This window comes from Manacus vitellinus, unplaced genomic scaffold (genome assembly GCF_001715985.3).
Source record: "Manacus vitellinus isolate BGI_N305 unplaced genomic scaffold, ASM171598v3 scaffold_7_pilon, whole genome shotgun sequence".
NCBI lineage: Eukaryota > Metazoa > Chordata > Aves > Passeriformes > Pipridae > Manacus > Manacus vitellinus.
The window spans coordinates 30,902,921-30,926,199 of NW_021940813.1; the positions used below are offsets into that span (position 1 = coordinate 30,902,921).

The 23,279-nt window shown below is 39.8% G+C and overlaps 1 pseudogene; it reads left to right on the forward strand.

Annotated features, from left to right (window-relative positions):
- Positions 1-3,242: 3,242 nt before the first annotated feature.
- On the forward strand, positions 3,243-17,939 carry LOC115307987 (annotated as a pseudogene).
- Positions 17,940-23,279: the final 5,340 nt, after the last annotated feature.

The following is a 23,279-nucleotide window of genomic DNA, read 5'->3' on the forward strand; positions in this document are numbered from 1 at the left end:
ACTAATGTGATTATTTCTGTGAATACAAAATATGAAGGGAAATATGTAGATAGCATTCTGGGGGTTAAAGTTTCAGAGTATTCTATGGCTGCTATAAAAGAAGAATGTACATTACATATTCATATACTAGATTTATGCTACAAATAAAGTCTAACTTTTAATCTGGTACAGTCAATATATATCACATATCTGTGATCAGTCGTTTAACGCTGTCACAGCCAGAATGCATAAACTCCGAAAAGCCTTTTTTAATACCAGAGTTAAGAACATTCTCTTCCATTTCTTTGCTACATTAAATTTAATTTCAAATTCTATTTTGGGTTTGGCTGAGTACCAGCACCATTAGAAGTTCAGAAATGTTCTGTTCACAAAAAAGAAAAATAAACATCAGTGTCCCAGGTCTAATTATAACTTTGTACTTGTAAGTGGCACAACAGTGATTCAATTATGTAAATTATTGTCATTGAATTTTGATCTTGCAAAATAAAAAGCAGGACTGATTCCTAAATGGATCTAATGAAATCAACCCCCTTGAAATTCTGGAGATTCTTCTTTTTGGCTTTGTTCCATTGCTGATAAATTGAAATTTTTAAAATTTCAAATGGTGGAGTGCATCATGAATGCCCATAGGTAGGGAGGGGGAGAAGCAAAACAGGTGACATTGCTAAAAAGAAACAATGTCAGAAGAAACTGAAAAAAAAAAAAAGAATATTGTGAAACTTCATTAAAGTAGTACCTCTTATTAGTACCTCTAATGGGGTCTTGTTTTAGGGTGCTTGGGACCCAGAAATCAAAGACATGTATCCTTGTCTGGACATTGGTACTCAGAACTGTAAAAAGCTGGGCAAGCCATTAAAGCCTAGTGTGCCCTCATTTCTCTATCTAAAAATGATGAGAATGATTGTTACCCGCCTTTATTTTGGGAAACTAAGTTTTATCATTTAATACCTTCTAAAGATTCAGGCTGTTTTGCTGTTATGAAGTATTTCACTCACAAAATGGAACTAGCTGACTCTGAGAACAAAAAAAATCCTACCTTGCCTCCCTTAAAACAAAATCTGGAACACAGGCAAACACCTTAAATTCCTAAAATAATAGAAAAAGGTAGAATGTCAGTAGTGTTATAGTAAAAAGATTTGAAAACCAGGGTGAAAATAGAATCTGGAAAAACTGCAAAATCAGGGAATAGTACCCCTGACAAGTTAAATACTTTTTTTTGGAAAAACAAAATTTCAGTAAAGATTGTCCTTGAAATATCTTGGATGTGATTTTTTTTGGGGGAAATAATATTTTATTTTTGTGGTTTACTTTCCTCTTTTTTGGTGAAAGCTGAGAACCTGTAGCAGATTTTAGTTCCTGATTTTTTTTTTTTTGGTCAGCCTTCTTATTCAAGTATGTAAAAAATATTGTTTCTTTCAAAATATATCACAGGTGATGCTAACAGTTTCAGCCAGATCTAACAAGGGAATGGAATTTTGCATAGCAAAAAGAGTCTTAAGATGTCTTCTTTTTCTTTTATTGCTACCTATGAATCCAGCAGAATCCTGAAACTGACACTGGTCAGCTGTTCTCTTAAGTGAAGATGAAATTTTTGCCGTGTTTGTTTACAAGAAAACAACTGAATACTTTTGCAGGAAGAAACCCCTACATTTATCCATTGCTAGTAGTTTATCGACCAGCAGTAGAACACAACCAATGGCTTCTTCCATGCTAGCAGGCTATGCACATATAGTCCTTTTTTAAACCCTCTGTTTCTCACTGTAGTTAATAAATAAGGATGTGGATGAGAGATTCATAGTTAATTTTCAGTAGCTAGCACAGCATGTCTCAGCCTATAAAGTTCTGGAAGTCTCAGTCTGTGAATTCCTTGATACTGACAAGCCAAACAGCTTAGAAATTATAATTATAAGTTACAAGTGTCTTAAGGGTTGTTCTTCTGACATAAAACTAATTTCATGTTTTTATTCATAATGTGAAATAGATGAGAGGATGGGACCTTATTTAGATTGAGCTCCCAGAGATATCACAGGCTCTGTGTCCTGATTATAATGGGAAAAGATCACTTACTTCATTCCTTGTAGCTGGTTGATTCTTTCTTTGTGCCCTTTTTTTTTTTTTTTTTTACAATCAGGCTAACAAAAAAGTGAGATTTCTTCCACTTTTCATCCCATCTTTTTTCATAGGCAGATATCTACTGGTGACTGTTGTTTTTTTCCTTAATGGTAGTCATACTAGAGCATGTCAGGTTCTCTCCTTGTGAATGGGTTCCAGCTTGACACCTCCTTTTGCATGAGTGATATACACCTGTACTATTTTCTTTGGCCAAGTAACTTCATGAATAGAGAAGTGAGAAGGTAAGACCTGGAAGGAGCCATGGAAAATGCAGCCTCAGAGGATGAGGACAGTCCCTGTCACCATTTCCCTGGAAGAAAGCATGGTATTCTGAAGACAACAACTTACTGCCCAAAAATACTCCAGGTCTTCAAAGGCTGGGGGTGTCTGAGGGGCATCCTGCGGGTGTTCTGGCACCCCCAATCTCATTAAAGCTGTGTCACCAAAGCCAACATCAGTCCCATTTTGCCATACATGCTGGGATTGGCAGTTGCTGGGAGGCCTGGGGTGAATGAAAGCACAAACATGGGGACAAAGTTGATTCCTTCCACAAACCTCTATATAATCAATTTAGAGGGAGGAAGGTAGGCCAAGGTCTATAAGATAGTAGTGAGAGAGAGAATGGGTTTCCATTTGCTGACTGAGGTCTGCCAAAGTCTTCCCTCCCTGCTTCAGGAAACAGATTTGGCTCATGTTCACTGCTGCTGATTAGGAATTACTCTGCTGCAGTAGTTGAGTCGTTCTGGCCTTCGAGTGCTTAAATGAGCTGCAGTAGTTCCAATCTTAATTTTGCCTGTGTAATTGAGGATTTGCATTACTTAAAAATCCAATAATTCCCACATGGACGTGCAAGTCAGCATCAACAAATTCAGGCATTCAACAGGTAGTATAACTTTAGCTAGGATAAGTGAAGTTCCTTACATCCACCTCAGAAAACTCCATGATTTTATATCTACTGGACTTAGTCAGATCCTTCTTCAGAGAGGTTTGAAGTGGAAACTATCTCAGAAGGGTGCTGTGAGGTTATGCAGAGAGAAAATTAGAAAGGCCAAACGCCAACCAGAACTTAATCTGGCTACTGCTGTAAAAGATAGAAAAAATATTTTTTACAAATAACCAGTAACAAAAGGATGGCTAAGGAAACTCTCCATCTTTTATTGGGTCCAGGGGAAAACATAGAAACAAAGGACAAGAAAAAGGCTGAGGTACTTAATGCCTTCTCTGCCCCAGTCTTTTATAGTTGTCCAAGTTGTCGTCTAGGTATCCAGTTCCCTGAGCTGGAAGATAGGGACAGGGAGCAGAATGAAGACCCCATATTTCAAGGCAAAACAGTCAGCAACCTGCTGTGCCACTTAGACACACCCAAGTCTGTGCCGCTGGATGAGATCCACCCGAGGGTACTGAGAGAGCTGATGGAAATGCTCACTGAGATACTTTCATCTACCCACAGTCCTATCTTACTGGGGAAGTCCCAGTTATCTGGAAGTCAGCAAATGCCCGTCTACAAGAAGGGCTGTAAGAAGGATTTGGGGAACTACAGCACTGTCAGTCTGACCTTACTGCTGGGGAAGGTAATGGAGCAGACCACCTTAAGTGCCATCGCATGGCACGTGCAGGACAACCAAGGGATCAGGTCCAGCCAGCATGGGTTTATGAAAGGCAGGTCCTCCTTGACCAACCTGATCACATTCTGTGATAGATAGACTCTCTTAGTGGATGAGGGAAAGGCTGTGGATGTGGTTTGCCTGGACTTAAATAAACCTTTGACACCATTTCCCATAGCATTCTCCTGGGGAAACTGGCTGCTCATGGCTTGGATGAGTGCATAGTTCCCTGGGTAAAAAACTGGCTGGATGGCTGGGCCCAGAGCATGATGGTGGAGTTACATCCAGGTGGTGGCCAGTCACAAGTGGTGTTCCTCAGGGCTCAGTATTGGGGCCAGCCCTGTTTAATATCTTTCTTGATGATTTGGGCCAGGTGATTGAGTTCACCCTCAGTTAGTTTGCAAATGGCCCCATGTTGAGTGTTGGTCTGCTGGAGGGTAGGAAATCTCTGCAGAGGCATCTAGACAGGCTGGATTGATGGGCTGCAGCCAATGGTATGAGGTTCATTAAAGTGAAGTGCCATGTCCTGCACTTCAGTCATGACAACACCATGCGTCTCTATATGAGCCAGCAGTGTGCCCAGGTGGCCAAGAAGGCCAATGGCATCCTGGTCTGTATCAAAACTAGTGTGGCCAGCAGGATCAGGGGAGCAATTGTCCCTCTGTACTCAGCACTGGTGAGGCCACACTTTGAATCCTGTGTTCAGTTTTGGACCCCTCACTACAAGAAGGACATTGAGGTGCTGGAGTGTGTCCAGAGAAGGGCAACAGAGATGGTGAAGGGTCAGGAGAACAAGTGTAATGAGGAGTGGTTAAGGGAGCTGGGGTTGTTTAGCCTGAAGAACTTGGGGAGAACTTGTTCTCTACAACTACTTGAAAGAAAATTGTAGTGAAGTGGGGTTCAATCTTTTCTCCCAAGTAGCAAGCAATAGAACAAGAGGAAATGGCTTTGGGTTGCACCAGAGCAGGTTTAGGTCAGATATCAGGAAAAAAGTTATTGCCAAAATGTTTGTTGAGGGAAGCGGTAGAATCACCATCCCTGGAGGTATTTAAAAGATATGTAGATGTGGCACTTTGGGACATAGTTTATTGGTGGACTCAACAGTGCTGTATCAATGGTTGGAACTGATGACTTTAGACGCCTTTTCCAGCCTTGAAAATTCTACGACTCTATGATTCTAGTTTTAACTATCTAAAAGTGAGGTGACAAGTCTAATCAGATTGTAAGCTGGAATGATTTTGTTGTGACTTGGTCTTTCTGTAGAAAAAGCATTGAATCTCTTATTCTATTCTGAAAGAGCCATAAATTAAGTGAAAAATAATGTGTTTTGACAATTTTCTTTTAGGTTTTCAGAAATAGTTCTTTACTAAAATAGCTGTAACACAAATCTGCTTTCTAGGTATAGGGAAGGAGACTAACATAATTGCCAAAGTCTTCTTGTGTCAGCAAAGGTCTAAGAACTGAGAGATCATGGAGAAAATATTTTCTTTTCCTCCACTCTTCCACAAATGTAGTTTCATAAAGTCAGGATTGCAACATATGAGCAGCAAAGAAGAGATTCAATATATGCATTGGCTTTCTCATGCTGTGAGAGGTTAGTGGGAAATTTTTCATAGTCAGTTGTCACATTTCTTCAGCCTTAATTTGCTTGAAAAAGAGGAATCTTTCTTTTTTTGTCTTTCAGCATGGAATAAGGAGTTAAAAAACCTCATCATGGTTTCTGCATTCATCCAAGATTAATTTAAAGAGGACTTCTGGACATGGATTTTTCTGACATAAGGTCTCCACCACAGAAAGATACAGAATTTTACAAAGCTTTTGCAATATTTACTTGCATGTGATACTGAACCAAGGCATGGCTGAACTGGATGTTACTTTCTACTTCTGTTACTGACTTCCTGTGCAGGCTTGAGCAATTTGCTTCAGCTCTTTGGCTACAGTTGTGGAGTAGACCACAGGACTCGATCCCAAACTCAGCTTACACCTCCCGTGTGAATGCAGACCCGTGTAGAGGTCTGTGCTAGATCTCAATCCAAATCCATTATATGACTGTAAGAGAGAAAGCGAAACTTAAGGTTCACTGTTTTGGAGACTGGGTGGGACACTGGGTGGCCTGAGCTTTGCTAGGCCACCTTCTGCAGGTGTCCTGAAGTTAGCAACAGACATGTACAGAGATGAGCCAGGGTTTCAGTTTCTTTTGAGTCAGTACAGTGTTAACGTGAAGTTTCACTTTCTGATACCTTGTCTACATTCACCTCTTTGGACAAGAGATATTTGGGAAGCAGGAGCCTCTTTCGATGTCCTTTTATATTGTCTATTATTATTATTATTACTACTATTATTATTATTATTACTACTATTATTATTACTGTTATTACATCGCAATAAATTATGATCAGTAATAATAAATTTGCTTTACCACACCATCAAAAGTTGTTAGTTATCTTGGGTAGTCTTTTTCTGAGTTATCTTTCACTTTCTTTTTCATTTTGGTCAGGTTTTTATTGTCCTTGTGAGACTTGCTTGGATTAGACTGTGATGCATGGCTTGCTGGGCTAAGGCAGATTGTGGATGATAAATAGCAAAGAAAAACAACCAACAGTCGCTGGAAAATGCACTACAACCTCTGCGTTTGCAAAGACAAAATCTTAGAAGGTCAACTGATAGAAAGGCTTTCAAGATATTCAGAAGATAGATTTCTGTAAGGGAAATGCAAAGCAACGACAGGATATGTTTGAAAGGTGAGATTTGGTTAGTTCATAGAATCACAGAATATGCTGAGTTGAAAGGGACCCACAAGGATCATCGAGTCCAACTCCTGGCCCTGCACAGAACACCCTAAGAATCACACCATGTGCCTGAGAGTGTTGTATAAATTCTTGAACTCAGACAGACTTGGTGCTGTGACTAACTCCTTGGGGAGTCTGTTTCAATACCCAACCACTCTCTGGATGAAACATCTTTTCCTGATATTCAACCTATACTGCTCCTGACACAGGTTCATGTTGTTTCCTCGAGTCCTGTCACTGGTCATGAGAGGGAAGAGATGGGTACCCACCCTTCTACTTCCCCTCATAAAATTCATGAAGACTGCAATGAGGTCTCTTGTCAGTCTCCTCTTCTCTGGGCAGAACAACCCAAATGTCCTCAGCTGCTCCTCATAAGGTTTCTCCTCCAGACCCTTCATCATCCTCATGGCCCTCATTTGGACAGTCTCCCATAGCTTAATGTCCTTTTTGTATTGTGGTGCACAGTCTGCACACAATATTCAAGATGAGGCCACACCAGTGCAGAGTAGATTGGTACAATCACAGAATCACAGAATATCCCGAGTTGGAAGGGACTCGCAAGGACCATAGAGTCCAGCCCTTATCCCTGCACAGAATCGCCCCCAAGAGTCACACCATGTGCCTGAGAGTATTGTCCAAACACTTGAACTGTATCACCTCCCTTGAACTGGCTGGTGATGCTTTGCCTGATGCACCCCCAGACATGGTTGGCCCTCCTGGCTACCAGGGCACTGCTGACTCATATTCAACTTGCCATCAACCAGGGCCTCCACCCAGGTCCCTGTCTGCAGCACTGCTTTCCAGCCTCTCCTTCCCTAGTCTATACACACAACCAGGGTTGCCCCATCCCAGGTGCAGAATCCAGCACTTGCCATTGGTAAACATCATAGAGTTGGTGATTGTCCATCTCTCTAATTTGTCAAGGTCTCTCTGCAGGGCCTCCTTGCCCTTGAGGGAGTTGAGAGCTCCTCCCAATTTAATGTCATCAGCAAACTTAGTTCTAGTCCTGCATCCAAGTCATTAATGAAGATGTTGAAGGGCACAGGGCCTAAGATGTTCCCTGTGGAACCCCACTAATGACAGGTCGCCAGTCTGATGTTACTCCATTCACTCTAACTCTTTGTGCCTGACCTGTGGGCCAGGTGCTCACCCATCAGGTAACATGGTTATCCAGCTGTGTGCCGGACGTTTTGTCCAGAAGGATACTGTGAGAGACAGTATCAAAAGCTTTGCTGAAATCCAAAAAGATTACATCCACTGGTTTTCCTAAATCAATTAGGTGGGTTACCCTGTTGTAAAAGGAAATGAGATTTGTCAAGTAGGACTTCCCCCCTCATGAAGCTGTGCCGTCAGTGACAGATGACTGAGTTGTCCACCAGGTGTTTTTCAACACTTCCCAGAATAACCTTCTCCATAACTTTACCAGGCACTGAAGTGAGATTGACAGGTCTGTAGTTTCCAGGGTCCTGCTTCTTGCCCTTCTTGAAAATTGGGATGATGTTTTCCAGCTTCCAGTCAGCTGGGACCTCTCTGGATTCCTAAGACCGCTCAAAAATCATTGAGAGAAATTTTGTGATTACATCAGCCAGGTCCTTGAGGATTCTTGGATGAATCCCATCAGGCTCTATAGATTTGTTTGGATCCAGCTGGAGCAGCAGATACCATACAATTTCAGCATTGACTGGGAGTTGATCATTCTCACAGTCATGGTCCTCCAGCTCAGGGCACTGGTATCCCCTTGGTCTGTCATCTGTGTAGAAGACAGAGGCAAAGAAAGTGTTAAACACCTCTGCCTTGTCTCTGTCCCTGTTTGTGAGGTGACCATCCTCATCCTGTAATGAGCTGATGATATTTCCATACTGCCTGTTGACCGTAATATATTTGAAAAAACTCTTTTTATTGCGCCTCACATTTTTCTGGCCAGTTCATCTCCAACTGTGCCTTGGCTGCACAATTTTTCTCCCTACAGTGGTAAGCAGCATGTCTATATTCTTCCCATGTCACTTGACCTTGCTTCCACTGGACATACACCTTTTTTTCCATCTTATTTCCAAGAGAAGATCCCTGTTCAGCCAAGCTGGCCTTCTATCTCTCCTGCTTGACTTCTGACATTTGGGAATTGCTGCTCCTGTGCCCTTAAGAGGTGACTGAAAAGTGACCAGTACTGATAGACCCCAGGACCTGCAAAAACATTTTCCCAGGGGATTGATCTTACTAAGTCCCTGAGCAGCTTGAAGTCTGCTCTCCTCATGTCAAGAGGTTTTTATGTAATGTTCATTACATAGAGAGACTGGTTGGAAGAGAGTTCTCCTCTACCTGGACGAGTTTTTGCTCACATAACGTTGCTTTCATATCCTGGACTTTTGGTCCTTGCAAATGTATTTTCACTAATACATCTGCAACTTCATCTTAATAATAACAATATGTGATGAAACTCTGGGAATCTTACACTTACCTCCAACTCCTTGAAAAATATATTTTCTAAATATAAAATAATTGTTCTTATTTGCATTCTGAGAGAGAAAAGTGAAATTTGTTCAAAAGAAAATGTTTCAAGCTGATGTACAATATTAATTTAATTATATTCATGGTTTACATGATTTTGCACTAAAATGGTTTTGAAAAGAAAAGTGAAAAAGGCAAGGCAAGGCAAGGCAAGGCAAGGCAAGGGAAAGGAAAGGAAAGGAAAGGAAAGGAAAGGAAAGGAAAGGAAAGGAAAGGAAAGGAAAGGAAAGGAAAGGAAAGGAAAGGAAAGAAAGGAAAGAAAGGAAAGGAAAGGAAAGGAAAGGAAAGGAAAGGAAAGGAAAGGAAAGGAAAGGAAAGGAAAGGAAAGGAAAGGAAAGGAAAGGAAAAGGAAAGGAAAGGAAAGGAAAGGAAAGGAAAGGAAAGGAAAGGAAAGGAAAGGAAAGGAAAGGAAAGGAAAGGAAAGGAAAGGAAAGGAAAGAAAAGGAAAGGAAAGGAAAGGAAAGGAAAGGAAAGGAAAGGAAAGGAAAGGAAAGGAAAGGAAAGGAAAGGAAAGGAAAGGAAAGGAAAGGAAAGGGAGTAGGGAAAAGCGAAAGGGAAAAGAGAAAAAGGAAAAGGGAAAGAAAAAGAAAAAAGGAAAGAGAGATAAGGAACATGCAAAAAGGATAAAGGAATTTTAAGCGTTCCTTACAAGGAAAATACCTCAAAAGTGGAATAAATACAATGATAGTTCTTGGGTCTAGATCGTTCAGTCTGAAGTAGTGAGGCTAGAAAAAAATGGGTGCAAGCTGGGAACACAAGTCACTGTGTTGTGTGGAGGGGGCAACTGGGCAGAGAAAATGTTACACAGAGGGAAATGGAAGTAGAAAGCCAGAGAAGATGACAAGAAAGCTGCAATAAGAAGATGAGGAAGAGACGGAAACAAAGGACGAGAAGTGCTTGATGAGAGACTGCAGTTCTGAAAACCTCATAATTAAGAAACCTGCCAGTGACTTCAGGTGCCACAGGAAAGGTTGATCTTCACCTTTGTTCAGACCACCCTGGACATCTCTAGGATGTCCCACAGTAGATATGGAGGTGTGCTTAAGTCCCTAGGCTGTATTCAGCCCAATTTGATCATAAGCAAAGTGGAATTTAACATTCCCCACAATATCATGCCTGACAGTCCAACTTGATATATATGAACAAAACAAGATCACTGTCTCCACTACTAATAAATGTTCAAAGTGTAGGATTTTTGGTGGAGGTTAAGGAGAAATATACACTGTATAGCATTAATTGCATATCTCTTAAGCATGAAACTCTGATATATTATGACTTTTAAAAAATATATGACAATAGTATATTGCACATATTTCAGAAGAAAATTATGTCTTTACCTGGAAAATCTACTTTGTCTGACGAGCTGATGTAATCATTTTAGCGAAGGACGAGGGCTGCAGAGAGGAAACCTGCAAAGATTCGAAGGTTAGAAATGATGAACAAAAGGCTGAGGGTTTACTTTGCATGCAAATAAGTAATTCATCACAAATCCATAAACCAATTAGTAATGAACTAATGATATTGCTTAACAACTGTATTTTTGATTAACATATAAATAATTTAGGTGAGTATTTCTTTGGTCATGCCAGTTTCTGCTATTATTTACTAGCCTTGTCGTGACCGCTCTCAGATCACATGCCCCTTATGAAACATTTCCCAATCTATTGCAAGGACCAGTTTGTTTTAATGCGCTCAGTTAACACCGCTAGAGCTATTAACAAGCTTATTAGCATAATCCATTGTGATATATCATTGTATAAAAGTTCAGCTCCTCAACTGAATGGGACTAGGAAATGGCTTTGAAGATTTTATGATACAATAACTATCCATTTGATAAGCAATTAAAAAGATACTCTGAGACATTAAGAGTGAAGACAATGGCAACATGAGGAAAAGAGGAGGGGGTTGAGAACAGAAGCTGATGCCTGGTGTGAGAACCGTGTAAGTCGTGTTGCTTGTGCTCCTTAGCCACAAATTGCATGCTGCTGCTGGGCTCTAAAGCTACAGTAACAAGTTGGGCCTGACTTTGTCTTTTTAAGCTAGGCAAAAAAAGAACAAAGCAGTTTAAGGCTCAGTATCTTCTGCAAGCTCACCCATGATCACTTCCTCAGACGCTCTAAAGAACGTTTTAATACACAGCTGAAACTCTGATTTTATGTTGACTTTTGCTTCTTTTAAATTTTTAAGTTCCTTTTCTTTTCTGTCTGCATTATCTTTAGTGAAGTTCTGCAGAAAGAAACAGAATAAAGGTTGCTGAACACATTACTACACATTATTGTTCAAAATTCGCTTTGTATATGGCTGTATTGTGCTTTTAAAATGAACATGTAATGAAAATAGTAGCATCTCTATTGCGAAAAAAGTAGCTTTTCAAGTGTTGCTTTCTCTGATATGCAATAGCTCTGATATGCTAATATTTTGTTCAGCTCAGTCCTGATTCTCCAGGGATTATTTGACCAAAATGTCCATTGTCTATATAACAAGAAATATTCATGATATCATGCATTCACACAGAATTTTTCTACTGGTTTACTTCGATGTCTTACATACATTAATTAATTCTTCCTCCTGATAAGGAATGGAATAGAAAGCTGACTTCTGAAGGCAGCATGATCTAGTGTTTTGCACAGAAAATGGAGATTTGGTTTCCAGTCTTACTGATATTGCCAATTTCCTAAGCCAATTTTCTAAGACTCAGTTTGCCTGTTTTAAAAACTGGTATCAAAACATACAGGTTTTCAGAATCCTGTGGCATTTGTGCATGAAAAACATTTACATCCTAATTGAGAGGTGTTACATGGAATGTGATAGCTAAGGCAATAAGTTTTAAATAATTTATCTTATGTCCCAAATCAAGTTGCATTAAGAGGGAGACATTTTATTCTTAACTGTTTCATATTTGATATCTTTTTGAACAGTCTTAAGAATTGTATGGCAACTGAAAGCATACCCAGTCTGAACCATTTCCTGATATACACTTCTCCCTGCAAACAGATTTTTTGAAGATAGATACATGAGAAGGAATCCAGTGTCTTTGTGAAAGCCAGAGGGATGCTCCTGCCCACTGCAGAGGCATATGTGTGTGTCACTCTTGTGACCAACCACATTTATCAGCTACCTCAGAATAGGAAGGGTTAGTGGGGTTTTTTGGCATTTTCTTTGAATTCATTTTACTAGGACACACTTTAAAAGCTATTTTTATGGTTGAAAATCTAAATTTTGGGGAATGAAATGTTAGACCCAAAACTGGCAGTTTCTTAGTAAAATGTGGCTATATCTCTGTTGTCTAAAGAACGAGCACTGTAAGAAAGTGTTCTTGCCATCCAGACGTAATAATCAAGCAAATGTCCTCATAAAGACAAAACTAACTGTGGCAGATGGAATAGTCGTTTGCATTTACTGAATACGGAGAACACACACATTAAAAAAGTCCAACAGGTAATGTAACATACTCTAATAAGGTGAAGAATTAGTCCAGAAAATGTATTACTTCTGAGCACTCAGCTATACAAATTTAATATCACTGTAGAAACCATGCTATACTAAGTAGAGGTGTGAACTAGTGCATTTTAAGAAATTATTTATCTGAGCAGAAGTTGTGGACCAAGGTCACCACGGCCACTCTTATCTATGGATACATGCACCTGAAAATTCTCCAGCCATCAGGAGAAATTTGGGATAGCTTTGAGTAGGCAGAGAGGCTCCACAACCTCCACAAACTCTCTTTTGAAGAGTGTGATCAGAGCTAATGAAGTAAAGGAAAATTAGCTGAATCTTCTCCAGATCCTGGTTATTGATAGGTCCTGGGAGAGCTCCTTAGAGTTGCTCAGAGTTAGTTGAGGAAGAGTTGGCCTGGGAATACCCCACTTGCATTGTGTCCTGCACACTTCTGTACCATCTGAGAATTAGGAAAGCACAATGGCAGAGTAAAATCACTTTTGTCTCCCAGTCTGAAGTCCAGCATCCTCTGAGCCTCCCTGAAACATGAGGACTCTGGCTTTATATACCTATTTGTTTGCCAAGAGATTGGATGATATATAGGGTGTCATCATTTTAAAGCTGGTTCAGACTCAAAACTGTGGGTTTCATTTGAGTGTTATGTGAAGTATCATATACCTCTGGCCAAGGAACTGCAGCTCATTTAGTAGATAAATTGAGATGAGAAAAATGGCACAATTTAAATATCAGCGATCAACAGAAAAAGGGGAGGGGAAGAAAGAGCGAGAGAAGGAGCCCATCTTCTTTTATTACAACCATCTTAGTGCTTCGACAACAGGTAGTAGTATTACATATTCCCTTTCCACTTTAAAGCTCTGGTAATTTCCTTCCTCGTGTCGGGGCAATTTTATTCATTGTTTCCTTGCAGCAGTGATTGATGTTCTGAGCTGCTAATCTCTCTGAGTGATAACTATTTTCATGTAAGTCCATGAGTCTATGACACAGGCTGCTCGGCCAGGGCTACTGCTGACTACTTATTTTGTGCCTCATTTACATTTCAATCTTGGCCTCATGAATGTAAAACCTAGGCTGCAAATTAATAACAGGAAGAATATTAGACCGCTCCAGAGTGGGGGAACAATGCAAATCCACCAGAGCACAAGGCTTTACCATTGTGTTCCAGGAGGGACTCATTTATTGGCCGGCACTGAATGACATTACAGAGAATGGCATATCCAGAGTGACACAAATTTATTTCTGTCCCCAGCGCTCCAGTATATTTTCATAGAATCAGGGGGCTATTTGTCTAGGGACAATTTAGTTTCCATGAAAAATTTAAATGGTTTCTGTGGAGATAGTGGAGTGAAATTTAATTTGTTTCTCATTTACTACAGCAGGTATGAAAAGGAGAAAAATTGGATGTCTGATGGGCTGAAATTGGTGCTGTCCCTCCCCACTATCCCCAAAAGGCCTGTGGGCCTATATCATAGAGATTGAGCAAGACTACCTCATCCCTCCCCTTAGAGAATGGTAACCTTAAACCAACTTACAGAAAACCTTTGGGGAGGCTGCCAATCACCCTGAAAACAACATTTCCATCGATCCCCTGTCTGTGTGATTTATGGCTTCATTTTACGGTAATTGAGAATTAGTGAGAAGATTAGCAAGGCTCAACACTTCACCTTGATATGCACACTAAGCACCGTAATTTGTCACTAAGGGATGTCGGACACTTTTTTAGTTACACGGGGTTCCCATCTAATTGAATTTGGAGATAACATGGAAATTAATTTGACACAGGAAAATTTTGAATACAGCCATTTCCTCTATTGTAATGCACAATACTGGGCTGCATTCAGGGGCAGCTATATTGATCCTGATCACTTTCAATTGTGGCCAGCTGAAGGATGGAATACACTAAATCTTATTTAAGCTCATATGAAAGCAGTTCATCTGCAGCAATCTGTGGCAGATAAAGAATATTACCTTTCATTTTGTCTGACTGCATCAAGATGAAGTTTTGAAAATTTACTTCTTGCAGCAAATATACCAAATGTCTAAAGTCAACAGTTACAATTCAATTACAGACCAGCTCTTGTGGGCTGTTTACAGGGTAATTTGCTACTTAGGTAGCAAATGAAAATACTAACTATACTCTCCATGCATAGAGAAGTTACAGCACACAGAGAAGCCCCAGGAAAGACAAAGAAAAAAGATTCCAAACTTCTCAGCAATTTAAAGCACTGCACATTGCATTAGTCTCATTATAGCTTGAGTGGTTTCATACACAATCATTTTTTGTTTGTTACTGAGCCATTTTGTGGGAAGTTTATTTTATCTTGGAGGTTTAGCATCAGAGTCACAAAGAGGTTACATGGTACAGACTCTTCATATTTGAGAGACACTCTACCACAAGACTTTCCTGCATTTACATTTCTATTTTATTCCAACTTTATTCCAACTTTATTCTTTATAACTCCCCTTTATGCTGTACTTTATCCTTCAAATAAGGACTTCAGTTTCAAATAAGGACTTCAGTTTCAACAAATTGCTGAGGAAGATTATTCCCTGAGAAAGGTACTCCCTGCTGTGAATAGTGGAAGCAGATCTTGGCACTTTATGCCAGAGGGTGCGTGGATGGGATATTTATAGACATTCTTTAACAGACCATCTGGCTTGCTTTGTTCATATCTGTTTTAGTGATAATTGGCCTGAGATGAGCTGTAATCAAGATATATTATTCATTACCTATTATTATTACATGATGGATGTTAATCCGATCATCATTACATCGCTGTTTGGAAAGACTTTTGAAAGGTTTAATCATAATAGTTTAAAGCTGTTATTTATGCAGCCCTGTTCTGTAGTCATGGGTACATACCTGCTTCTCTGAACATTGAGGACATTCCCCAGTGTATAGGCATCAAGAGATGGAATTTAATGGTCAGAGATACGTAGATGTGGTCAATAGGTTCAACCTGGATCTCTCAAGATGTGGTCATACAACTTGGAAGAAATGTTATGCTGAAAGCTATCCTCATCCAAATGCCAAATTCCTTGGAATTACTGATGGCAAATGACAATTGTTGTCAGCACTTTTATATCCCTTCAGTACTTCAGTCTCCTGTAGGCATATTATCTGGTCTCAGGAGTTTACCTGCAGGTAGTCTTCTGCAGGAGATGATGAGTGGCATTGCTCAGAGAGGTCAACCTGTTAGAAATGACCTTGTGATTTTTACTCATTTTATAGCTGGAAAAGTTGTTTCTCAAAATAGTAATTTGATGAATATTATTAACTATGTGCATATGCATATGCAATTCTCATATCACATTTTCATTGGTTTTCAGTAATGTAACATAAAAAGGTTCTAACATGACAAAAATATCACTGTTATAATAAGCGTAAGGAATTTGGATCATTTTAGCCAGGATTTGCTTTCATATTTGGATGTCTTTTGGATTATACTAGAGACATAGATTTCTCCAATACAATGAGGAACATATTAACATAATAAAAAACGTACTAATACAACAAAATATCCATATTTGATTTATATGCCATGTTATAGTATCTTAAAAAAAACACCCTTTTCTTCCTTTCTGAATAGCAAGTAGTAAGGTATGATGTCATAGTTGTCTGTCTTTTTATGTCTTCATAAAATATTTTTTGTATTTACTCCAGAGTTTCTTTCCACTGCCTGCAAGTGTATTCACTTAAAGATCTGTCCATTCCAAGACAAATTAGAGAATTTGCTTTATAGGGTGATAGTCCCACAGATGTTTGTATCTTTCCTGAACTGGGCTGAAAAGCTGTAGTCACTATTTTTTTCTCTACCCCAGAGCAGAGCAGAGCAGAGCAGAGCAGAGAAGAGAGAGAAAAGAAAAAGAAGGAAAGGTGAAAAGAGAAAGAAATAAAGAGAAAATAATAAAAAGAGAAAGAGATACCTAAAGTGTGGAGGATTGAAAGAGTGAGTGGAGGAAAGAAAATAAGGATGAAAGAAAGAAAAGAAAGAGGATACAAAACCATGGGGATAACCATGCCTAGAGTAAAAAATGTACTCATGTCTGAAGTCAATCACCTTAGGCTTTGATTTTATTAATTTTCAGAAATTGGGGGTTATGGACAAAGGGATTCAAATGAATTGTAGCTATTTTCTTTCAAAATGACTGTCCTCAACAACCTTCACTCTGTTGTTACTCTAAGACTGTAAGTGCTTCTATATCAGACACACTGTGGTCTTTGATCATGAATTTCCCTGGGTCTTGAGGGTTACAATTCTGTGTGTGGATCTCAACACCACTGAGCATTTTGGTTCCAAGCATCACCAAAGCAGAAGGGACATTCTTTGTCATTTAACTCCTTTGATGGGTTTGATACAAGATTCACTCTTAAAATGGGATGTAGTTCACACTCTGTTTTGAAATATAGCTTTTCAAAGCAATTGCTTAGTGGTTAGAACCTTCCCAGGAAGTGAAATTTCTGGTCCAATTTCTGCCTTTGCCTGAAGAAGTTAAATTCCACCCCAAATCACTCACCTTATCACAAGAACACTAGATGTTCTATGCGTGTGTACCTAGACATATGGAATGAATTTTCCAGCCAAGAGGGAGCAAACCTGAGTGTTTCTACCAGCTGGACTGGAAATAGATCCATGGGTAAGGAGAAAGGGGTTCACTTCCATGTGAAGTGTTTCTGTTTTCTACACTAGGTTCATTAGTTCTCCAAATAGGGTCTCTAAATTATCCAGTAATGAAATAAAATTTTACATGTATTTCTCCAGCTCTATTATAGAACTTTTAGTATTTGCAGGGTAGGATAAGTCACCATGGCTAAAGTGTATTCTGTGTTGACATCTTCTTCCCTAAAGGAGATCAGTCTTGTGTGCATACACACTTAAAAATGTGTATGCACACAAGTGTTCTGCTTATGTTAGTAAAGATGGTGCTATAAAAACATGCCTTGCCCTTGGAGTGGAAGGTGACGAGTATGCTATGGTGATTAGTCCCCAAAAGATATCCTTCATACTTGGGATGACTGCTAAGAATGTTCCAACAAGTGGTAGTGAGTGGTGTGGACAACTCCCTTATCTGACAACTTAAAGCTATATTTTAATCTTCTTGGCCAGTGTCACCAAGAGAGTTACAGCAGGGCCATGAGTTGGACTCAGTGATCCTTGTGGACCCTTCCAGCTCGGCATATTCTGTGATTCTGTGAGATATAGACAAATTCTTTGAAGATAATAATTTAATTAAGCCTCCTGGAACAAGCAGAGCACAGGGACATAGCAGCTAATGCTGTCAGTCTTGCTAATAAGATGTGGACAAGGGGGAAAGATTTTAAAATAAAAGATTTAGATTAGATATCAGGAAAAAATTCTTTACCCAAAGAGAAGTGAGGTATGGGAACAGGTTGCCCAGAGAAGCTGTGGATGTCTCATCCCTGAAGGTTTTCAAGGCCAGACTGGATGGTACCCTGAGCAACCTGATCTAGTGAATGTCATCCCTGCCCCACAGCAGAGGTATTGGAACTGGATGATCTTTAAGGTCCTTTCCAATCCAAACCTTTCTACAATTCTATGATTTTTTCTATGTGGTGCAGTGTTCACTGTCAGCCAGTGTTTCCTAACTACTGTGTGATAAGTTACTGCATTTTGCTGTAGTGTGGTTGAGGAGTGCCATGACTCTCACGTTGTCAGTTTTTGAGATGATATGAAGTTCAGATAAATACATATGAGTGCTCTGATTTGAAAGTCTGCTATTAAGAAAGAGTCTTAATGTGATCCTATGCTGGTGGATTTATTAAAATAAAAAAAAATTCCACAAGAGAAGAGCAAATCATGCTGGAGACTTTTGAAAATTACTTTCTTTTACCTTTCGTATCTTTATTTTCTCAGCATCACCTGATGGCTTCCAGAGTATGAACTGAGCTGAGCTGAGCTCTCTTTTTTAGGCACTGGACCATCCAGGTGACTGCTTTGCGTTTATTTATGATGAAGGAAAGGTAGATCTGGATACCACATATAATAATTTATAATGCTGTAAGATGTTTTAAGGCTCACCTGAAAATTTTGAGTGTAACATTTAAGTACAGATATTGTACTATTTTGGGACTCAATTCAATCCACACATAACTAAGCAAAATTCTTTTTATTTCTAGCAACATATAATTGCTGAAGGGTCCACAATTTTTTCAAGAGTCTTTTTTTGCTTGTCAGTGTTTCATCTCTGCCATGGATGAACAGTCACAAGGGATTAAAATGAACTAGGGAACCACAACCTTGTCTGACACTATTCCAATTCTAAAATAAAGTTGCCCAAGCTTCTTTGCTGTTCTTACTTTCTTTAGGGTTCTGATTACTCAGCTTAAAATAGAAGAGGTCAGATATGTGTCATGATGAAAAATGCTGAAGATGTTAGTGGAACTGGAAATTTAATAGCCATATTGGTCTTCCAATGACAAGTTCAACTGAAAGCAATAAAGCAGTTTTCTCCACTCCCCATATTCCCTAATGGTCCTTCCTAATAGCTGTGTGTTCTGAGAACATCTTCAGCTTTGCAAATGTTCTCTTCCTCACTAACTATCATGATTGTCTCCAGTTTGGGCACTGCACTTCAACATTCCTGAATATCCTTGTTTTTTGGGTGACATTCAGTGTAATCCAAGAGAACATAGGAGAGCAGAAACACCTGGGCCATCAATGCAAATTGTTGAGAATACAGGGACTGCAATGAGTTGCACTCTCCCTCTGCTTGTGAAGAAATCACAAAATTGCTCTGCAACACTAGATGAAAGAGATGTCAGTCAGACATTCTGACTCTGACATTCAGACAGAGGCGTTCTGACTCTGTGGTCAGAAGGAAAGAACAACAGGTACAGAAGCAGTAGGAAGTAAGAAGAACAAAACTAACTTAGGAAGCCTCAGAGCTACAGTGGAGGTAATGCAAAAAACCAACCAAACAATATGAATGCTTTCAAAGAAATTCACATAAGGTGTTCCTTAAATGTAATTATGGAATGGGATATAGTTTATCATCGTGACTAGGGGCTTTGCCTATCTGCGCTAAAATGTGTGTAAGGGCTGTACTTCTGTAATTACTACGGCACCCGTCCAGGGGAAAGCACTCAAAGGAGGGACATTGGTTTGAAAGTAGAAATGATCTATTATACTTGAGAGGATTTGGTCTCCATCAGTTTCACGCTGTTTCACTAAATTGGACTTCCATGCCTGTCCCAAATTCCGGCACTGCAAAGACAAAAGTCAGACCTGGGTTCCCACACATACCCTGTTTCCCATGGGGCATGAAGGGAAGAGTCTCAGCTGCACTGGGCAGCAGGAAAGCTGTGATTCTTCCAGCAACCTGCTCTAAAGTGGCTGCTGTCCTTCCCTCCCACGGCTGTGGTGTCACTTGCCACATAAGCCAGATATTCCTTTGATTGGAAGAGAAGGGAGAAGTAGGAAGGAGACATTCTGGGTAGTCTCTGTCTGCCTTTTTCTGTTCTCCCACTTTCAGTTGTGGATGTTTTGGGTCAGCTTTGCTTGAGAGCAAAAGCTAAAAACCTAACTGTGCTGCTTCTGAGCATTTATCAGATGAGTGAGGTGCTTCAAGCAAGAGCTCAAACAATTGTGTTTCCAACATTTTGCATGAAGAGAGGAATTATCTTGAAGTGCTATTATTAACAAATCTTTTTTATAGGTGTCCAAATAATGCAAACTTGCACAGTGACACAAGTCTATAAATCACCAAACTTTTATCCCTCACGAGATGACTTCCAAAGCTCCTCAGGTTCACAGCAGATGCTGATGCTTTGTTTCCCTGTGCTTTGCACCTGGTGTTTCTCAGGGACTGTGAAGCAACCCTGTGTTTGATGGGAGCAGTCAGAGGGGGATGGGGTTGAGCATCAGGAGAAAGCGTAACTGAGAGACTGATAGAGACATCCTGACAGCTAGAATGGGTCATCAATAGATCCATCATGCCAGTAATTTGCAACAAATTTAACATACATCACTTTAGTCAGGCCATGCTGTATCTGTCTTGTCACAGCATCAGAGTGAATAACACTTAAATCGGGTGTCACCGTTGACCTCTCTGACCCTTGAATTGACACTGCTGTTTGAGCTTGGCCTAGCTGGCAGTAGATGTAGAGAAGATTAGTACAAAAAGTGGGGGTGTACTGAAGGAGGACAGAGCATAACAATACAGCTTAACCAGGCAAACAAATGGTATCTCTGGATTTTCTCCCAGTCTTGCTTTGCTTGATGAAGTGTTGGCATTTGTTTGGACCTATTTCCAGCATTCTTTAGTCAAATTAACTGCGTATATTTTTCATTCTGATTGATTCTGTATGTATGCACGAATATACATGTGCAATAAAATTTGTAGACTTCAAGGTGACCACCATGAAAACTAAAGTCCTACAGAAGATGTAGAACACAAACTGTAGTAAAACTAAATCATTGTCTTCTATGTTCGAAATATGACACCCAGCCTGAGACATGAATGGATGCTTTGACTGCGTTGCCACTTTCAGCATGTCAGTGCAGACCTAGCCCTGTAGGAAATGACCAAGCTTCACAAAACAGTGTGTCTCAGAAAGAGAGCAGGAGAGACCAAGACCCCCATCAAACCCCAAAATCCTGTGCTGAGTCGGGACATGTTAAAAAACCTCCTAGATTATCCTATGGAGAATGAAGGGCCTTCCAGCAAGCACAGCCAGTCTGGAGTATGGGGGAATATTCTTCTGACATCAAATCTGAAGACTGAATTAGCTCAGAACCTGTGAGCAAGGCTCACCAACCAGCTAAACGACATATTTTCATTCATCCAAGAGAAACTGTTTCCCCCATTTTCAATCTTAATGAATACCTTCCATAGACTTCTATAGTTGTTTCTACAGACTTGCATGGAAATGACTACAAACCTGTTAATTCTCCCTGGTGCTAGAAACTAGACACCCTCCAGAGCCAGACAGAGCCTACTGAGTCTGCCAGCATTTATTTTTGAATCAGCACATGATAGAATTACACGATTTGTTTGCTCACCCGAAAGGCACTTTAGAGCCATTCATGGTATGTGTGCGACTGGATGCTGGGTGGGCTTTTCCACTTCAGTCATTCATCCTTCTAAACAAATATGTGGCTATGGGCTGAAATTGGATTTTTTTTCTTCAGGCATTGTTCTTAAATGTGTGACTTTTAATTAATGGACTTTGAATGGCAATAAAGGGAGAAGCTGTCTGAGCAGGTAATTGGAAGTTACAAAATTAAAATGTATATGACTTGTATAACAGCTTGTTCTTTTTTTCTGACAATCTGCTTGATGTTTGATATCTTGGTTAAACTGATTTATCACATCACTAAATATCCCTCAACTGGAAGAATAAGAAGCTCTTTGATTATTCTGTGTGTCCTATAATGTTCACATTTAATGAATACTTGAAGGTGGAAACATATCAAAAGTGACAGAAATAACAAGAAAATTATAAAAGGTTAGAGAAATTAATGTTTTATGCAAAGAAAGACAATTTATTTCTTTTGCATTATTGCTGCTTTTAGGAAAGACTGGTAGTAAAGTGAAATGTATTTGTTAGTTAGTTGTCCAGAATGTTAATCAGATTCTACTTTATTGCTTTCTGAGTATGAAGGTGACACCCCAGATACCCACTGACACCACCATGAACATTTCTCCTGTCTTTCTCAGGAGAAGGACTATCTTCAAAGGGTCTGAGTTAGGCCTTAGTCTTATTTACAGCAAGGGCTAGTCAGGGCAGATTATAATATGTGTAGTATCTTTAGAATGAATTGTATCAAAATTATTCATGTTTGTAATTTTTTTTTTTTATAATTAGCAACTGAATCAGCATACACTGTGTTTGAATTTCTGTGTTGCTTGGGCAGTGAGAAGCAAAAAAGTGGAGACAAATCAGTACCTGGCAAGCCATGTTTCACTCAGGATTTCTGGGATTTGAGAGCTGAATGGATCTGAAATTACATCAGGATGGTGAAGACCTCTGTCCCATTGTCCACTTGTCCTATGCTGCACTGCGAAGATAGGTATCAGAGGAGCTGGGGGTCATACAAAGGTGGGCATGGGACACATGTGAGTTCACAAACAGCTCATAACCATGTATGAACTGGGGTTAGCCATGATGGGGAGTCCCGGTTCTTGGGATAATGTAGCCCTTTACATTTTGCATAGGTATGTTCTCCCCTTCTTTCTACTTGATCTTTAAAAAAAATTTTTTATAGTGCATTTTACTTAAACCTGTTTCTTCCCTCATTAATTTTGATGTGAAAGGAGGAAGGAAAAGAATGTGTCTGACAAAGGACCTTTCATGTATACGTGCAGTGGGTTTGGGGTTTGCTGGTGGACCCAGTAAGGAGTCATAGTATGCATCTGAAGGCAAGTTTGAGACTTTCTCTGGATTCTTCCGATAGGCAGCCCTTGGGAGTATGTAACAGCTGTTCAGGATAGGAGGTAAGAGACAGCCAGAAAGGATGCTAAGTGCATGGTCCCCTTGGTGCAATCAACTGCAGTAACTGGCCTAACTTACCTGTGTAAGCTTGGTGGCTCTTTGTTGAATACTTTCTGGCCATCATTGTGTTTCTATTACTGGGGGAAGGTATTCATTAAGTTAGCTGTGAATACTCCTACTTTTGGAATATATGAGCACATAGATTTCTTTTTCCTCGAAGGAATGTCAATCTTAGGTCTAAACATTTAAAATTCCAGTAGAGGAACAGAGCCAGAGTAGCTCATGAAAATTGGGATTTGTTTGTTTTATGGCCCCATTTTTCCCCTTTGGTCCAGCCTCCTTCACTGGATAAAATTT